The 16,870-nt window shown below is 45.3% G+C and overlaps 1 non-coding gene across 1 annotated transcript; it reads right to left on the bottom strand.

Moving 5' to 3' along the window:
* Positions 1–3,692: 3,692 nt before the first annotated feature.
* On the bottom strand, positions 3,693–3,766 carry Trnat-agu (transfer RNA threonine (anticodon AGU)). Its single transcript has one exon. It is a non-coding gene; the product is annotated as a tRNA-Thr (tRNA).
* Between the last annotated feature and the right edge of the window lie 13,104 nt (positions 3,767–16,870).

The following is a 16,870-nucleotide window of genomic DNA, read 5'->3' on the forward strand; positions in this document are numbered from 1 at the left end:
AAAATCCCCAAGATTGTCGCTCGTTTACAGAAGCTCGAAATCTAGCGCGCACTTCAATGCGATACGCCTATAACAGTTTCCACAAAGAAACTTTGTCTCGAAACCTGATAGAAAATCCAAAGAGATCCTGGTCGTATGTGAAGTATGTTAGCGGCAAGAAACAATCAATGCCTTTTCTGCACGATAGTACTGGAGATACTATCGAAGACAGCGCTGAGCCTTCCGAAACGCATTCACAAAAGAAGACAAAGTAAATATTCCAGAATTCGAATCGAGAACAGCTGCCTACATGAGTAATGTAGAAGTAAATATCCTTGGAGTAGTGAAGCAACGTAAATCACTTAATAAAAGCAAGTCTTCTAGTCCAGACTGTGTACTAACTAGGTTCCTTTCGGTGTATGCCGATGCCTTAGCTCCATATTTAACAATCATATACAACCGTTCGCTAGACGAAAGATCCGTACCCAAAGACTGGAAAGTTGCACAGGTCACTCCAATATTCAAGAAAGAAAGTAGGAGTAATCCACTAAATTGCAGGCCCATATCGTTAACGTCGATATGAAGCAAGCAAGGTTTTAAAGCATATATTGTGTTCAGACATTATGAATTACCTCGAAGGAAACGGTCTATTGACACTCAGTCAACATGGGTTTAGAAAACGTCGTTCCTGTGGAACACAACAAGCTCTTTATTCCCATGATGTGCTGAGTGCTGTTGACAGGGAATTTCAGATCGATTCTGTATTCCTCGATTTCCGGATGGCTTTTGGCACTGTACCACACAAGCGGCTCGTAGTGATATTCCGTGCGTATGGAATACCGCCTCAGTTATGTGACTGGATTAGTGATTTCCTGTCAGAGAGGTCACAGTTTGTAGTAACTGACGGAAAGTCATCGATTTCTGGCGTGCCCTAAGATAGTGTTATAGGCCCTTTGCTGTTCCTTATATATATAAACGATTTGGGAGACAATCTGAGCAGCTGTCTTCGGTTGTTTGCAGATGACGCTGTCGTTTATCGACTAATAAAGTCATCAGAATATCAAAACAAATTGCAAAACGATTTAGAACAGATATCTGAACGTTGCGAAAATTGGCAGCTGACCCTAAATAACGAAAAGTGTGCGTTCATCGACATGAGTGCTAAAAAATTCGTTAAACTTCGGTTACACGATAAATCAGTCTAATCAAAAAGCAGTAAATTCAGCTAAATACCTAGGTACTACAATTACGAACAACTTAAATTGGAAGGAACACACAGAAAATGTTACGGGAAAGGCTAACCAAAGACTGCGTTTTATCGGCACGACACCTAGAAAATGTAACAGATCTACTAAGGAGACTTCCTACACTACGCTTGTTTGTCCTCTTTTAGAATACTGCTGCGCGGTGTGGGATCCTTACCAGATAGGACCGACGGAGTACATCGAAAAAGTTCAAAGAAGGGTAGCACGTTTTCTATTCCCGCGAAATATGGGGGAGAGTGTCACACATTGATACAGGACTTGAGCTGGACATCATTACAAGAAAGGCGTTTTTCGTTGCGACGGATTCTTCTCACGAAATTCCAATCACTAACTTTCTCCTCCGAATGTGAAAATATTTCGTTTACACCTGCCTACATAGGGAGAAACGATCACCACGATAAAATAAAGGAAATCAGAGCTTGTAAGGAAAGATATAGGTGTTTGTTCGTTCCGAGCGCTTTACGAGATTGGAATAATGGAGAATTGTGAAGGTGGTTCGATGAACCCTCTGCCGGCCACTCAAATGTGAATTTCAGAGTATCCATGTAGATGTAGATAAGCTTCAAGTTTTTCAAACCGATGGAATTTTTACGAATAAACATCAGTCGTTTTTTTTTTTTAAATCAGTATCATTTAGAAACCAACAATTTTAGCACTGCAGCTGTTTCAGGATTACATGTCGCTTTTCTATGCGTTTGTTAGTAAAAAATTGATAAAACCTTTTAAAGTCAAGGCCAATCAAATACCAAAAAGTGCCTGTTACTGAGAACTGCAATACCGGTATCGGTTTCAACCGGTCGGTTTTCCCAGATACTCGCCGACGACAGTCATCACAGGTCGTCAACAACCGCAAGACATCACTGTACACAGTAGCTGTGATACGTGTCAAATAGTTGCAACTGTACTTATCTACAATACTCGCCGATGGTGTGTAAGTACACGAAGTTACAATGAAGTCCGATCTTATCTTCTGGATCTTGCATTTCGTTTGTCAGGCAGTGCGCTCCACTGCTCACTGCGAAACTAATGTGCGCTGCACCCCCAATGCTACTTCCATTTCTACTGAACATTCACCATCAATATAACGCAGGGGATTCTGCGAGTAACAGGTGTGGCATGAACTCACGTAAGAGGTATGCACCCATTTTTACGTAGTTTGAAGGCTGTATCGGCGCATAATGAACGCTGTAAAAAATACATGGATACTACGGGTTACGTGGCGACTATTTTCTTTAATTGCGCGTTTCGATTTGTACGTCATCAGATTACTCTGAAACACGTGTAAAAAATGACAAATAATACATAGCGCATAATAATAATTACTGACCACTGAAGACAAAAGGGAAACAAATAAAAGTACAATATGGAAATACAATAGGGATTGGCCAAGCACGTAATACATATGTACGGAGTCATCTACCTTAACCATAAGGCAAACTGAATCGTTACGATGTATACAGGGCAACAATTATTGAAATACATGAAAAAAATTTAAATTAGTCACAAACTACGGCGTGCACACACTTAGTTCAACATGTAAGCGTCACTGCAGATATTCGGATTTAGGTTATTACTTGTTCGATATGCCTGCCATCACGGGCGATGAATTGGCGCAGAAGAATAGCGAAATCCTGCATGACGCACTGAAGTGTCGGAACATCGATGGCGTCGATGACCCCCTGAATGCCTGTTTTCAGCTTTGAAACGGTTTTGAGGTTATCGCTGTACACCTTGTCTTTGGCATAGCCCCAAAAAACAGGTGTCTCACGTGATCAGATCTGGAGAATACGTTGGCCAGTCGAGGCCCATGCTAGTGGTCTCTGGGTTCCCAAAGTGCTGCTACAGGACATCACTCTCCTGAATGACATCTGATGACCTCAGATGTTAAGTCCCATAGTGCTCAGAGCCATTTATTCGGTGATCGGACATTGCACACCACACAATCACCCGTTGTTCCTCAAATACGCCAATTTTGCTCATTGACGAACCCATCCAAATGAAAGTGGCCTTCGTCGCTAAACCAAACCATACCGCGGATACTAATTCCCATCACGCGCCGCAGCCAACCATGCAGTTTGAACGTCCTAACGCAAACCGTTCAGAAGTTATGACGATTTTATTTAATGATAATGATGATGAGGTCCCATACTCCGAGGAGCGTAGGCGACGATACGGGAGACCCGCACCACTGTACTAGGCAAGGTCTTAGCGGAGGTGGTTTGCCGTTGCCCTCCACCGACCGTAATGGGGATGAATGATGATGATGAAGACGACACAACAACACCCAGTCATCTCGAGGCTCGAAAAAATCCCTGACCCCGCCGGGAATCGAGCCCTGGACCTCGGGCGCGGGAAGCGAGAACGCTACCGCAAGACCACGAGCTGCGGACTTTATTTCATCAATAATCGACAGCATATATATGCGGACTGAAGCGACGAATGAAAATTTGCTTCAAGACTGGGATTCGAACCCAGGTCTCCTGCTCACTAGGCAGATGCGCTAACCACTACGCCACCCTGGCTCAATGGCTTTGCACAACTGCACGAGCTACCCTAGCACGCCTCCCTCTTCAATACAAATTCCAATTCGCGCCTCAGCCCACTGTGTGTCCCTCCTAAACTCGAGCAGCTATTGCAGAAGCTTTCCAACTCTATTGCAATAGCACCTAAGCATCGAATGAAACAGGGGATCCTCTCTGTAATCCAGACATAAGTGCTTTTATGAAATGAGCCGGCTGGAGTGGCCGTGCGTTTCTAGGCGCTGCAGTCTGGAACCGCGAGACCGCTACGGTCGCAGGTTCGAATCCTGCCTCGGGCATGGATGTGTGTGATGTCCTTAGGTTAGTTAGGTTTAAGTAGTTCTAAGTTCTAGGGGACTGATGACCTCAGATGTTAAGTCCCATAGTGCTCAGAGCCATTTGAACAATTTTTTATGAAATGAAGTTGTATTGGATGAAGCGTGAATGGGAATTTGGATGGAGGAGGCAGCGTGCTATGGTACTCGGTGCAGTTGTCCATAGCCATTGTGCCATGGGGGCGTACTGATCTATGCAGTTGCCTAGTGAGAAGATTCTACGAGTATTTGTCACATCTTTGGGCATACCCTGTAAGAATGTATTTTGACTGTAAGTTGTCGATGTGGTAAAGTAGCAGAACGTCATAATGTCCGAACTCAGAATACGCTCTAGGATCCTGCAACAGGTGGACACTGGCCGTAATTCTGCGCATGCGTTCGTTCACTCTCTTTGTGAAGAACAGTGATCTCTGCCCTCACTACGTGAGAGTATTTGCTGCGCGTGAGGTTCTCGGTACCGCCGGAATGTAAAAGATGCAGTTCGGCTGGACCACGTGGAATACCCGTGGGCTGGGAGGGCGGCCGACGCGTGTCCGTGACTTCCGGCTGCCGTACCACACGTCAGGCACGTGCCGCTGTCCCAGGCCGCAGAGGATCTTTCGTCCCGCAGCCGCGTCTGCCGGACAACGGCTGTAGCCGCCTCTCAGGTCCTCCGAGAGTCCCCACGCAGATATGGTCGACTGAGAAATCAAGGTTGCAACAGTCAAACTAGGACTGGAATATGGGGTCTCGACGGTACAGTAAGGTATCCAGGAGGGCCAAGGCGGCACGCCACAGTGTCCTGTTTTGCGAGAACCTCTGCATCTCAGACTGTCACCCACATCCAGCTTACTAAGTTGTTTGTGTTATGTAGTTTAATATTTTGGAAATGGAGGAGGAAGCAGACGAAGAAGACGAAGAGGGGACTACATTCCCCCGGAATTACTGAGATCCTTGGAAGAGGCAACCATGACAAAGCTTTCCACCTGGTGCTCAAGATACATACATTGTCCAGTGACATTAATTGACCACCTGTCACAAAAGCCTGACTACGCAACATTTGCAGCGTAGACCGCTGCGAGACGTGCAAGAATAGAGTCAGTGAGATTCTGGAAGGTACCGAAGGGCCCTGGGGCCGAACCGACTTCAGTGACCTAGCCAGCTGCGCAAGGTTTCTCGGTTGAGAATCCAGGACGCGAACAGCCCTATCGAGGTGGTCCCACAGTTTGAGTCGCTCTTCAAACCACACACGTAAACTGAAAGTGGAGTGAGACGCTGCACTGCGCTGCTGGTAAATGGCACAATGCCGAGGACAAACAAAGCTGCATGTAGGGTAGATCACCCAGAGAATACCACGAAAACATTACCCACTATAACGCTCCTTCCTCCTTTACTTCAAATTTTTACTTGTTACTGTAGTAAACGTTTGGACGACTATACGTAGTATTACTTTTAAGGGGAGATTTACTATCTTTTGGTTTAAAAAAAATCGATTTTTTTAAGTTGCATTTTTGGATCCATAAAAGTGTTTAGAAACCACCCCTGAAACGGTTTTTCCGAATACGGAACGGAAATGTTTTCATTCGCAGTTGAACAAAAAAAATACACCTGCTTGAAATCAGCCTTTTTTACGCACCAGTTTTTTTCTTTCGGACGACGAGTTATTGTACCAGTGCTTGGGAGGAAACACACAAAATTCAAATGAAATTTTGAAAGCATGTGTTTGGGAGTTAGCCCCCAAGTATTTGCATTCTGGTGCGAAGGCTGTGGAGATTGCGACTTTCCTGGCAGTGAGCAGCTTCAGCGAAGGGTATTCAGCAATTCTGAAGACCATGACAACGATGGTCGTAACCCTGGGACTCTATTCGACGCAGTTCGCCAAGCATTCGGACGACCATCGGATTCAAGCAGCCGAAAACGGCTTGTCACCGGCCGTACCAGCGACTCTGGAGCAGCGCAGGATGGCCCAGATCGAGCAGAACGCCCTCTATGAGGAAGACGAAGGACAAGTTGATGGACCTATAGCAGATTGAACTTAAGTTGCATAATATTGCATTTATATGTAGTCAAAACGTCAAACGCGTTTTTTCTAAATGAATTTTTTTCATCGCGCGGTATGGTATCTTCAAATCTACTGAACCGATTGGCATGGTTCTTTCTTTCCGACGAAGCTAACTAAATTGTCTAGGAGTTGTACCACATTTATTCCGATCCATCAACTATAAATATTTTTACTTGGCTGAAGAAGTCGAAAAATCGATGAAAAACCCTATTTTTTTTCAAATGGACCTACATTTTGTTTCCTATTGTCCAAATAACTCAAGCGAGGTACAACTCCTAAAGAATCTTATATGCTTCGCTCACGTCAACTTAATTTTGATTTCAGACGAGCCGGCTGAACTGTGACATACCGCCCGTGTAGGTCTACATCGAAATTTTGTTTCGTTCCGACGGAACTTTCGCCTTTACTCTTCAACATTTCCCGGTCGAAAAATTCCAGTTTGTAACGGAAATATCAATAAACACTTTGACCAAATTTGACATTGATATCTATAACACATTCCGAGAAGAAAATTCTCAAAGAACACGCTTTTTTCGGGCCAAAGATAGTAAACCTCCCCTTAATGTACATAGTATATCAACATACACTGAAGAGCCAAAAAAACTGGTACACCTGCCTAATATCGCGTAGGGCCCCCGCAGGCACGCAGAAGTGCCGCAAAACGACGTGGTATGGACTCGACTAATGTCTGAAGTATTGCTGGAGAGAACTGACACCATGAAACCTGCAGGGCTGTCTATAAATCCGCAACAGCCCGTTGCATGGCATCCCAGATGTGCTCAATAATTTTCGTGTCTGGGGACTCCGCCGCGCGGGGTGCGGACTATGGCGCCTTGCCACGGTTAGCGCGGCTACCGCCCTTCAGAGGTTCGAGTCCTTCCTCGGGCATGAGTGTGTATATGTGTTGTCCTTAGCGTAAGTTAATGTCAGATTCAGTTGTGTGTAAGCCTTGGGGCCGATGACCCCAGCAGTTTGGTCCCATAGGAACTTACCACAAATTACCAAAAATTCTGGGGAGTTTGGGGACAGCGGAAGTGTTTAAATTCAGAACAGTATTTGTTTAGACACTCTGTAGCAATTCTGGACGTGTGGGGTGTCGCACTTTCCTGCTGGAATTGCTCAAGTCCGTAGGAATGGACAATGGACGTGAATGGATGCAGGTAATCAGACAGAATGCTTACGTACGTGTCACATGTCAGAGTCGTATGCAGACGTATCAGGGGACTGTTTCATTCCAACTATACACGCCCCACACCAATACAGAGCCTACACCAGCTTTAAGTCACCTGCTGACATGCAGGGCCCACGGATTCATGAGGTTATCTCCATACCTGTAGCCCGCATCTCGTGGTCGTGCGGTAGCGTTCTCGCTTCCCACACCCGGGTTCCCGGGTTCGATTCACGGCGGGGTCAGGGATTTTCTCTGCCTCGTGATGTCTGGGTGTTGTGTGCTGTCCTTAGGTTAGTTAGGTTTAAGTAGTTCTAAGTTCTAGGGGACTGATGACCATAGATGTTAAGTCCCATAGTGCTCAGAGCCATTCCATACCTGTACACGTCCATCCGCTCGATGCAGTTTGAAACGAGACTCGTCAGAACAGGCAACATGTTTCCAATCATCAACAGTCCAATGTTGGGCTTAAGTGGCTCAGGCGAGGCGTAAATCTTTGTGTCATGCAGTCATCAAGGGATCATAAGGGGGGCTTCTGCTCCGAAAGCCCATATCGATGACGTTTCGTTGAATGGTTCGCACGTAAACACTGATTGATGGCTCCGAACTGAAATCTGCAGCAATCCCTGAATGGGTTGCACTTCTGTCATGTTGAACGATTATCTTCAGTCGTCGTTGGCCCCACTCTTGCAGGATCTTTTTCCGGCAGCAGCGATATCGAACATTTGATGTTTTACCAGATTCCCGATATTCACGGTACACTCGTGAAATGGTCATACGGGAAAATGCCCACTTCATCGCTGCTGCGAAGATGCTGTGTCCCATCGCTCGGGTGCCGACTACAACACCACGTTCAAATTCACTTAAATCTTGATAACCTGCCATTATAGCAGCAGTAACCGATCTAACACGTGCGCCAGACACTTGTTGTCTTATATAGGCGTTGCCGATCGCAGCGCTGTATTCTGCCTGTTTACATATCTCTTATTTGAACATGCATTCCTGTACCAATTTGGCGCTGCGGTGTACATAAGATACATAATAGCAAAATATTGTTAGCAAAAATCTCAAACAATTTTTGACCAATTTACTACAAATTTTACGCAGTAGTCTAGCAAACATTAAGACAACTGGATCAGAAGTTGCACTAACAATAAATAAGACTCAAGGATAGATAAAAGGGAAAAGAGGAGGTGGGCTGACAGCGAAGAGAAAATGGACATAGAAAGCAGAAAGGAGAAGATAGGTAGAAAAAGGGGGGGGTGGCAGGAGGAGATGAAGAGAGAGGCAGAGAGAGCAGGAGGAGATGGAGAGAGAGAGAGAGAGAGAGAGAGAGAGAGAGAGAGAGAGGAGGGGAGCGACGAAAAGATTGACAGAGAGTGGCGGGAGCAGATGATGGAGAAGGGACAGGATTGGAGGCAGGAGGACACAGAGGGAAGGAGAAGATGAGAGAGTTGAGGTGGACAAAGAGAAGGGTAGGAGGAGACGGAGAGAGACAGGGGGAGTTGGAAATTAGGACGTATATCCACCTTCCGTACACATTTAGCTGTCATCCATTTAACCACAATGAGCCACATTACCGTGTAGCTGGGTAGAGCTATTCGTGTGTATCACCCTGTACCATTTCCCTGAGGCTGTCAAACATCTTATACTGCATTACGTTCTCGATAGCTGTTTTCAAGTTGATATGAACCTTAAATTCAAGCCTTCAATGACAGTCACTTCCTGGCCACGCAGATGGCGAATACATTTGAAAGCTCGAGTTTCAAACTGAACATGACGATGTGACACTAAATCTCAATCAAGAGTGGTAACGTATCAGGATCACTCCCACGAGGCCAAATCTCAAAGATAGAGGCCCCAGTTAATTTATTTTTCTGCGGAATATTGATCCCCTTTACATGCAGATTCCCCCAGCAAAGAAAAATCGGTCAGTAAACTAAATTCCTTGCATACTGCAGAACTGTATTACAGAATCTGATGTTTGATACGACTGTTACGTCAAAAACTAGTAATTTCACCAAAAAAACGGAAATCGTCACTATATGCTGAAATGTGGGTCAGTTCCTCGTCCTATAAAGAGGCCTGCTGAAACGATAAAGTCCCCTCTAGCGTCGGTCGGCATCTAAGCAGGATGGGGATACTTGTGAGGCGTTATCGACCCTCTATGTCGCAACTGGTAGAAGTTGCCCATTCCCTTTCTCAGCAGTTGGTGGCAGACCTATTTTTTGACTTCAGAAGCCTGTATGGGAGAGGACACTTCGAAACTAACCCTGAAACGCGGCGGTCTGTCCCCGTTGTTCACGTTCGGATATCAGTGATCGCAGTTGGATGGCACACTCGGAAGACACCAACGGTTTTTCGACTCCAGCTGACAAAATAGAAAACTCAGAAAAGAGCTACGCCAATGATGCGCTATAGCACTGGCACTATTTAAAATATACATTGATCAGCCAGAACATTATGACCACCGATCTGCTATCAATATAAACCGTCCAGGCCATAGCAGCGTCACCTGACGAGGAACGATTGCCAGTCAGACACACGCTCGGTGCTTATAGTATCAGTGACCGTTCCGTCCGAGTGTTGAATAGGGAAGGCGCCCAAGCATTTCGGAAGCTGCACGACTTATCGGGTGTTCGAGGAGTGGTGTGGTGAGTGTCATCAACGCGTGGCGAAACGAAAGTGAAACCACGTCCCTGCGTAGTAGGGCTGGGCGGCCATACTTATTTGCAGATATCAGACACCACAGGCTAGTCAGACTAGTAAAACAGGATGGGCGGAGAACTGTGGTGGAACTAACAACAGACTTTAGTGCTTGGTAGAGTACAAGTGAGTCTGAACACACAGTACACACCGAACACTCCATACGATCGGCCTCCTCAGCTGACCACCAACGCATGCGCCAATGCTGACATCATGACATCGGTAACACACGGCTGAAATGGGCACGTGGCCATCGGCACTGGACATTGGTGTAGTGGCAGAGCCTTTCGTGGTGTGATGAATCCCGATACCTTATTCATCATGCCGATTGGAGGGCGCGAATCCGTCATCTTCCACAGGAGCACCTCTTTGACACGTACACTGACGGATTCAAGGTAGGGACGGCTCCATTACGCTCTGGCGAACATTCACGTGGGCATCCATGGATCCAGCGGAGCTCGTGCAAGGCACCATGACGGGCAAGGGGTCTCGTAAACTGGTTCCAAACCCGTATACTCCTTCATGGCAATTATGCCTTCCGAGAGCAGTGGCACTTTTCAGCAAGATAGAGCGCCATTTCACTGACCAGGAGTTTGATGGAATGGTTCGAGAAACACAGTGGTGTGTTGCAGTTGATGTTCTGGCCTCCCAGTTCGTCAGATATGAACCTGTTCGAACACATCTGCAATGTGTTCGAACGTGGCGTTAGAGCTCATTGCTCCCCATGTACACTGCTGGCCACCGTAAATGCAACACCAAGAAAGACAAGAGGTAGCACAACAAAATTTATTTTGTAGATAACATGTTGACCAAGTATCAAATGATTACGTTTACAGACGTCTGTGACATGTGGTTCCTGCCAGAATCAGTAGCCAGAGTAGCCGCCATTGTTGGAGATCACCGCTGCCACACGTCTCGGCATTGAGTCAAACAGACGTTGGATGTGTTCCTGGGGTACAGCAGCCCAAGTAGCTTCCACACGTTGCCAAAGATCATCTGGTGTGGCAGCTGGGGATGTAATCTGGGTCACTCGTTGAGCAACCATGGACCACATGTTTTCTATCGGCGAATGATCCGGAGAGCGAGCCGGCCAGGGAAGCACATCAATCTGGTTATTGACGGAGAACCTTTTGACAATGCGTGCCACGTGTGGTCGCGCATTATCCTGTTGAAATATGGCTGTGGCCGAGCCGTGAAGGTAAGGAAGGACAACTGGCTCCAGCACCTCGGATATGTAGCGCCGGCTATTTAAAGTACCGGCAATGCGTACTAGAGGCGTGCGAGAGTAATATCCAATACCGCCCCATACCATAATACCCGGTGCAAGACCAGTGTGGCGGTGCATAATGCAGCTGTCCAGCATCCTCTCTCCACGGTATCTCCACACTCGAATCCGACCATCGTGGTGCTGCAGACAGAAGCGTGCCTCGTCAGTAAAGACAACGTCATTCCATTCTGCCGTCCACATCCGTCTGTCATCACACCATTGGCGATGGAGACGTCTGTGGTTCTGTGTCAATGGTAGACGAAGCATTGGACGTCTTGCGGACAGACCACTCTGCTGTAAACTGCGTCAAATGGTACGCGCAGACACTGGATGATGCGTTACAGACGCAATGTGCTGCGCTATGGTTCGGGATGTCACTGAGTGATTCGTCACTGCCATGCGCACAATTTGCCTATCAGCACGTGCAGTGGTGCACCGAGGTGAATGCGATCGACCACGTCGGTCCGTCGTACCCTCCTGCATCCAACGGTCACATATCCGCATTACAGTTGTTTGGTTTCGTCCAACACGACTAGCGATTTCTCTGTATGATAATCCACAATCTCGGTAAGCCACTATTCTTCCTGTGTCGAACTCGGATACTTGATCAAACGACGTTCGCTGTTGTCTACGAGGCATAACTGATCGTCTTGTGAAACAACCACAAGGTAAACACACGTGCCGAACGTACACTCGTCGAAATCGCCAAGCCTTAAATGGCGCTATGAGGTGGCGCCACAGGCGCGCGTGATGTGCGTCTGCGCTGAAATTCTAATCAGTTGCATATCTCATCGCTGCAAACCCATGGTGTAAATTTCACTTGATTCGGATGCTTCCTCCAGGGTGTTGCATTTACGGTGGCCAGCAGTGTAATATGTCCGACCTTGGCATCTGCACAGTGAGTGTACTAATGTGTGCAAACTTAGCGTACCACTTAGCGTGCAAATGGAAAAAAAAATCTGAACTTTCTACCCACGCCCAGGGTGTCAAAGAGACATTCTAAATAAACATGACACTGGCCCCGTAAGGCAGCTAATATCATGTGCAAATCATAAGAAAAATCATTAGAATTGCTGCTCTCACATACCTAGAATGCATGAATTAATAAAAGTGAAAGTTTGGTGTCTGTTCTAGAAAGACAACACAGCTATTCTCTCTTTTTCTATTTATAATTTATCAGCTGTTGCATTTAGGGGTCAAGTGATAAACAACAACCATGTTCAGTTACTTTTGACACTCAATTTACAAAATATTTAAGTCTTTGGCATATTGAAATGACGATTATTAAAATCATTATCTCTACACATAAAAATTTTTTATCACAGGGAAAAATCATTATTAAAAATCTTCGTCAGCTCATTTAAATCTACGATGTCATAGCTGGTCAATGCACTGAGTTGGTGGGGAATAAATTTACTTTTTGAACCAATGAAAAAAACTCTCATGTAGTCAGTGTGAGGGTAGGTTTGTATCCTAGCTTTTGATATTCAATGGTCAAAGGATACACAAGTTGGAGTGAGCAAAATCTAGACTCGACATTTACGGTGGCCTAATGCACCATGGTACTTTCAAAAATGGTTCAAATGGCTCTGAGCACTATGGGACTCAACTGCTGAGGTCATTAGTCCCCTAGAACTTAGAACTAGTTAAACCTAACTAACCTAAGGACATCACAAACATCCACGCCCGAGGCAGGATTCGAACCTGCGACCGTAGCGGTCTTGCGGTTCCAGACTGCAGCGCCTTTAACCGCACGGCCACTTCGGCCGGCACCATGGTACTTTACCAAACAGCATCTGCAATGGCGTTGTCTCCGTGCCGGATCTGAAATGCTAATTCCCTACTTTTGGTTTGACTGAATTCACTCTGTCGCAACTTTCCTGCGTTCTGTAGAACGTTAATCTTTCCCTAGTCGAAATATTGGCTATCTCACACTCGCTATGGGTTGGAGCGACATGCACATTTTCTTTGCCCGCAAAAATTCCCGCAGGAATAATTAACTACCGCTTTGCTATCTATTGCCACGATACGTGAAGCGTATCGTCATCACTTCGCAGAAAGCAAAGCTCTCAATGCCTTCGCTTATTCGCACACACTTGTGTGGCCCGCTGCGAGACGAGAGAGAAAGAGAGAGAAGGCCTTAAGGACTCAAAATGCTTTTATATAATGAGGATCTCCCCACCGTGTCGCGTCTGCATCGACAAGTATGGCTTCAGCCAATCACTGTTTCACTACAGGTGAATAAACATTTTTATTTTTCTTGCTGGGTCGCAGCCTCGCCCTGTTAATGACGTGCAGCCACTTAACCTCGGTCCCGGCCGTATTTACGTTAAGAGGAATAATGTATTGTTCTGGCCTTATCCCTTTCTGCGCTGAAGCTCGCCGTTCTCTTGCTAAATGGGAGTTTTACGATATCATCAACCACCTGCTCGTTTCGTCTCCAAAATGGTTTCGCTTTAACTTGTTTGTTCATGCCAGTCCATATATTGGTAGAGGTTGTTTTGTTAGTTTTTGGTACATGATATTAACTGCAAATGCCTTTTGTTGATAAAACATAATTATTATTTTCTGAGGATCTCATACTGTATCGTGTCGTTATGGATCAAGCTCATGTAAGGTCCATAAAATCCGGACGCCTTACACCCTCCCCGGAATTTGCGGGAATTACGTGTCCTGTGTGTGTGCAGATGTGGCGCCACCTCCCTCCAGCGACCTACCTTTGCCTCGTTGTTTCCATGCCACGACGCGTCGCCGCTGTTATCCGTAGCAAAGGGCGATATACCTGCCATTAGGTAGGTGGTCATGATGTTTTGGCTGAGCAGTGTATGTGGTGGAAGCACTTACAGTCTGGAGGAGCAAGTGTGGAGGCATGGGAGTCCCTGTGAGGGACAAAATGTTCTGCCCACTTGTCTTCGCTCATTACTAGGTGATGTTAGCAGGAGGCCAGGCTGAAGGTAGCTGAAAGAAGAATATTAAAGATAGGGCATCACAATTAACATAATAAAAACCGAATATCTGAAGGCTACGAAACTGATTCGCAATGTGCGAATTCGGATTCACGTCAGCTGTTCGTGTCAGATGGGATTTTGTGCCAGACTGGAACTCCAGGCCTGATTTCCCGGTTTATCACGAGCAGTCACCTTAACCACTTGGACTATCCAAACACACCTCCAGGACCATCCAGACTTCCATATGTCAGGTAGTCACAATTCTTATGATCAGACAATTCATGAATCCTGCACACAGAGACAAATAATATATCTTCATTTAACCTGTCGAGGCATGGATACATCACCGATGTCTGTGTTTATACAGTGTTTGTATCTTGTCAACACAATTTCCTCCAGACATGAATGCATACATGCACCATCAGTGAATATCTGAAAATGGCGACAATACTATAGGGGGTCTGGAGGTTGGAGCCAGGAAGATTAGGGGATATAATCTGAGGCTATGGTATCATCAAGCAGAAAAAGTGAAGATGGCATAAATAATAAAACAGGACAGGGCAAGAGGACTGTACGACAACTGAACACAGTCCTTTGTAATAAAAAAAGGACGCAATAGTTGTTATACCGTCCCTAGCTGCAAACAGCGCTAAGTGTCGAACAGAAAGATGGGTGGTAAACAAGCATCAGAGAAACATGTTGCTTGCTCTAGAGATGGAGTTCAGGAGGCGAAGTTGTGGCGTCTCCAAGCTCTACTGTGTACAAAATACCAACATACTGGAAGATGCGGGTGTCGATGAAGTAGTAACGAACACCATAGAGATGAGATGTCGAAAATGGTATGGGCATCTGGAAAAAGATATACGATAGCGGATGGCCAAAGGAAAGGTGGCAGTGGACCTGAGTGGAAAGAAGAAAGCACGGTCGTCCTAAGAGGAGCTCCGGTCGGAACGACTAGGATGCAATGGTGTAATACGAGGGCTATTCCGAAAGTAAGGAACGATAGGTCGCGAAATGGGAACGACAGTGAAAATCAAAACTATTTTATTTGCAACGGTTAGCTACACCTTTCAGCTACTTCTTTACGCAGTCGCCGCTCAGACTTAAACATCTGCCTTATCGTTGTACCAACTTTTCAATTTTTCGCTATAGAAGACAGACGCCAATGCTTTTCGACAATTTTCTACTCTGGACTGCAGCTTGTTATCTGTGTCAAAATACTGTCTTCATAGCCAGCGGTTCATATGAGCAGAGATGAACCTCAGGGCTAGCCAATTACGGGCTGTATTGTGGGTGATCAAACACTTCCCATCGAAAACACTGCAGGAGCATCTTCATAGCCCCTGCAGAGTGCGGCCGAGAACTGTCATGGAGAACGAACCGTATGACAGTTATGTTATGTGGATTGCATAGCTTCAGGCGAAATCCTTCTAATTGTAAGCTCCGAACTGAAAAGAGCGACATGATGCGATCGACGGGCCTACTAGACACAGTGCCCAACGCATCTGTGCAGAACTTCATCAGATTGTCACTGTATTTTCCATTTCGCGACCGATTGTTCCTTACTTTCCGAATAACCCTCGTACAAGCAGCAAGAAGCGGTGTCAGCCGTAGAATACTCGCAGTTTGATGATGATGATGATGACGATTGTCCCACCAGTAGTATATGCAGTGTAATTGTAGATGCTAGATCTTGCTTTATTATGTAACAGCTTCTTGTTTACTAATTTCCTAGCATTGCCCATTTCCCTTTTAAGTGTTATTGTTTTGGTTTTGGCTGTCTGCAGTGAATTCTTGGTTGCAACCAAAGTCTTTTAAAGTCTATTCTCGACAGTGTAGAAGTTACTGATTTCAATATACTAGTATTAATATTGTAATGATAATCGTTTTGTTTGTGCATTGTAACACCAGTCCACCTCCTCAGTTTCTGAATTAATCCTTACAAAAACCTACAAGTCGGGGAGAGTTGCTTTACGCAGTCAAGACAGGGACCGGAAATCACGATTAATTTTCCCACATACAGGCCAAAAGGTGGAGACTGTCCCCGATCCCTAACCTACGTGGAGTGATTGTGTATCAGTCAAGAAGCTGTGGAACACTTACAACGCGGCTTTAATGCCATGAAAACTGTACGGGGATGCTTGACTAATGTAGGTACAAACTAAATTCGAGAGTAGATCACAACGAAACGAGCAAATAATCCTAATAATCAAAGGTCCCGAAACTAACGGTTTCTCCGATACGATATGTGCACAAGTGCAGTCATGCCAATGTTACTAAACAGCTTATCTCTAAGGCTATGTTTATTTCAAAACATGGGAAATGAGGCGCAAATTAAAAGTTTATTACTATTTATTGGTGTCAAAACATGAAACTACAGCATACAAGAGAAATACATATAACATTTATAATATAACTGCTAATCTAAAAAGTTGAATCAGCTTATCTCTAAGGCTATGTTTATTTCAAAACATGGGAAATGAGGCGCAAATTAAAAGTTTATTACTATTTATTGGTGTCAAAACATGAAACTACAGCATACAAGTGAAATACATATAACATTTATAATATCTAATCTAATCTAAAATGTTGAAGATGTATTGAATATTACAGATCTTTTTCCACATTGCTAAACATTAAAA

This window comes from Schistocerca nitens, chromosome 12 (genome assembly GCF_023898315.1).
Source record: "Schistocerca nitens isolate TAMUIC-IGC-003100 chromosome 12, iqSchNite1.1, whole genome shotgun sequence".
NCBI classification, from domain to species: Eukaryota; Metazoa; Arthropoda; class Insecta; order Orthoptera; family Acrididae; genus Schistocerca; species Schistocerca nitens.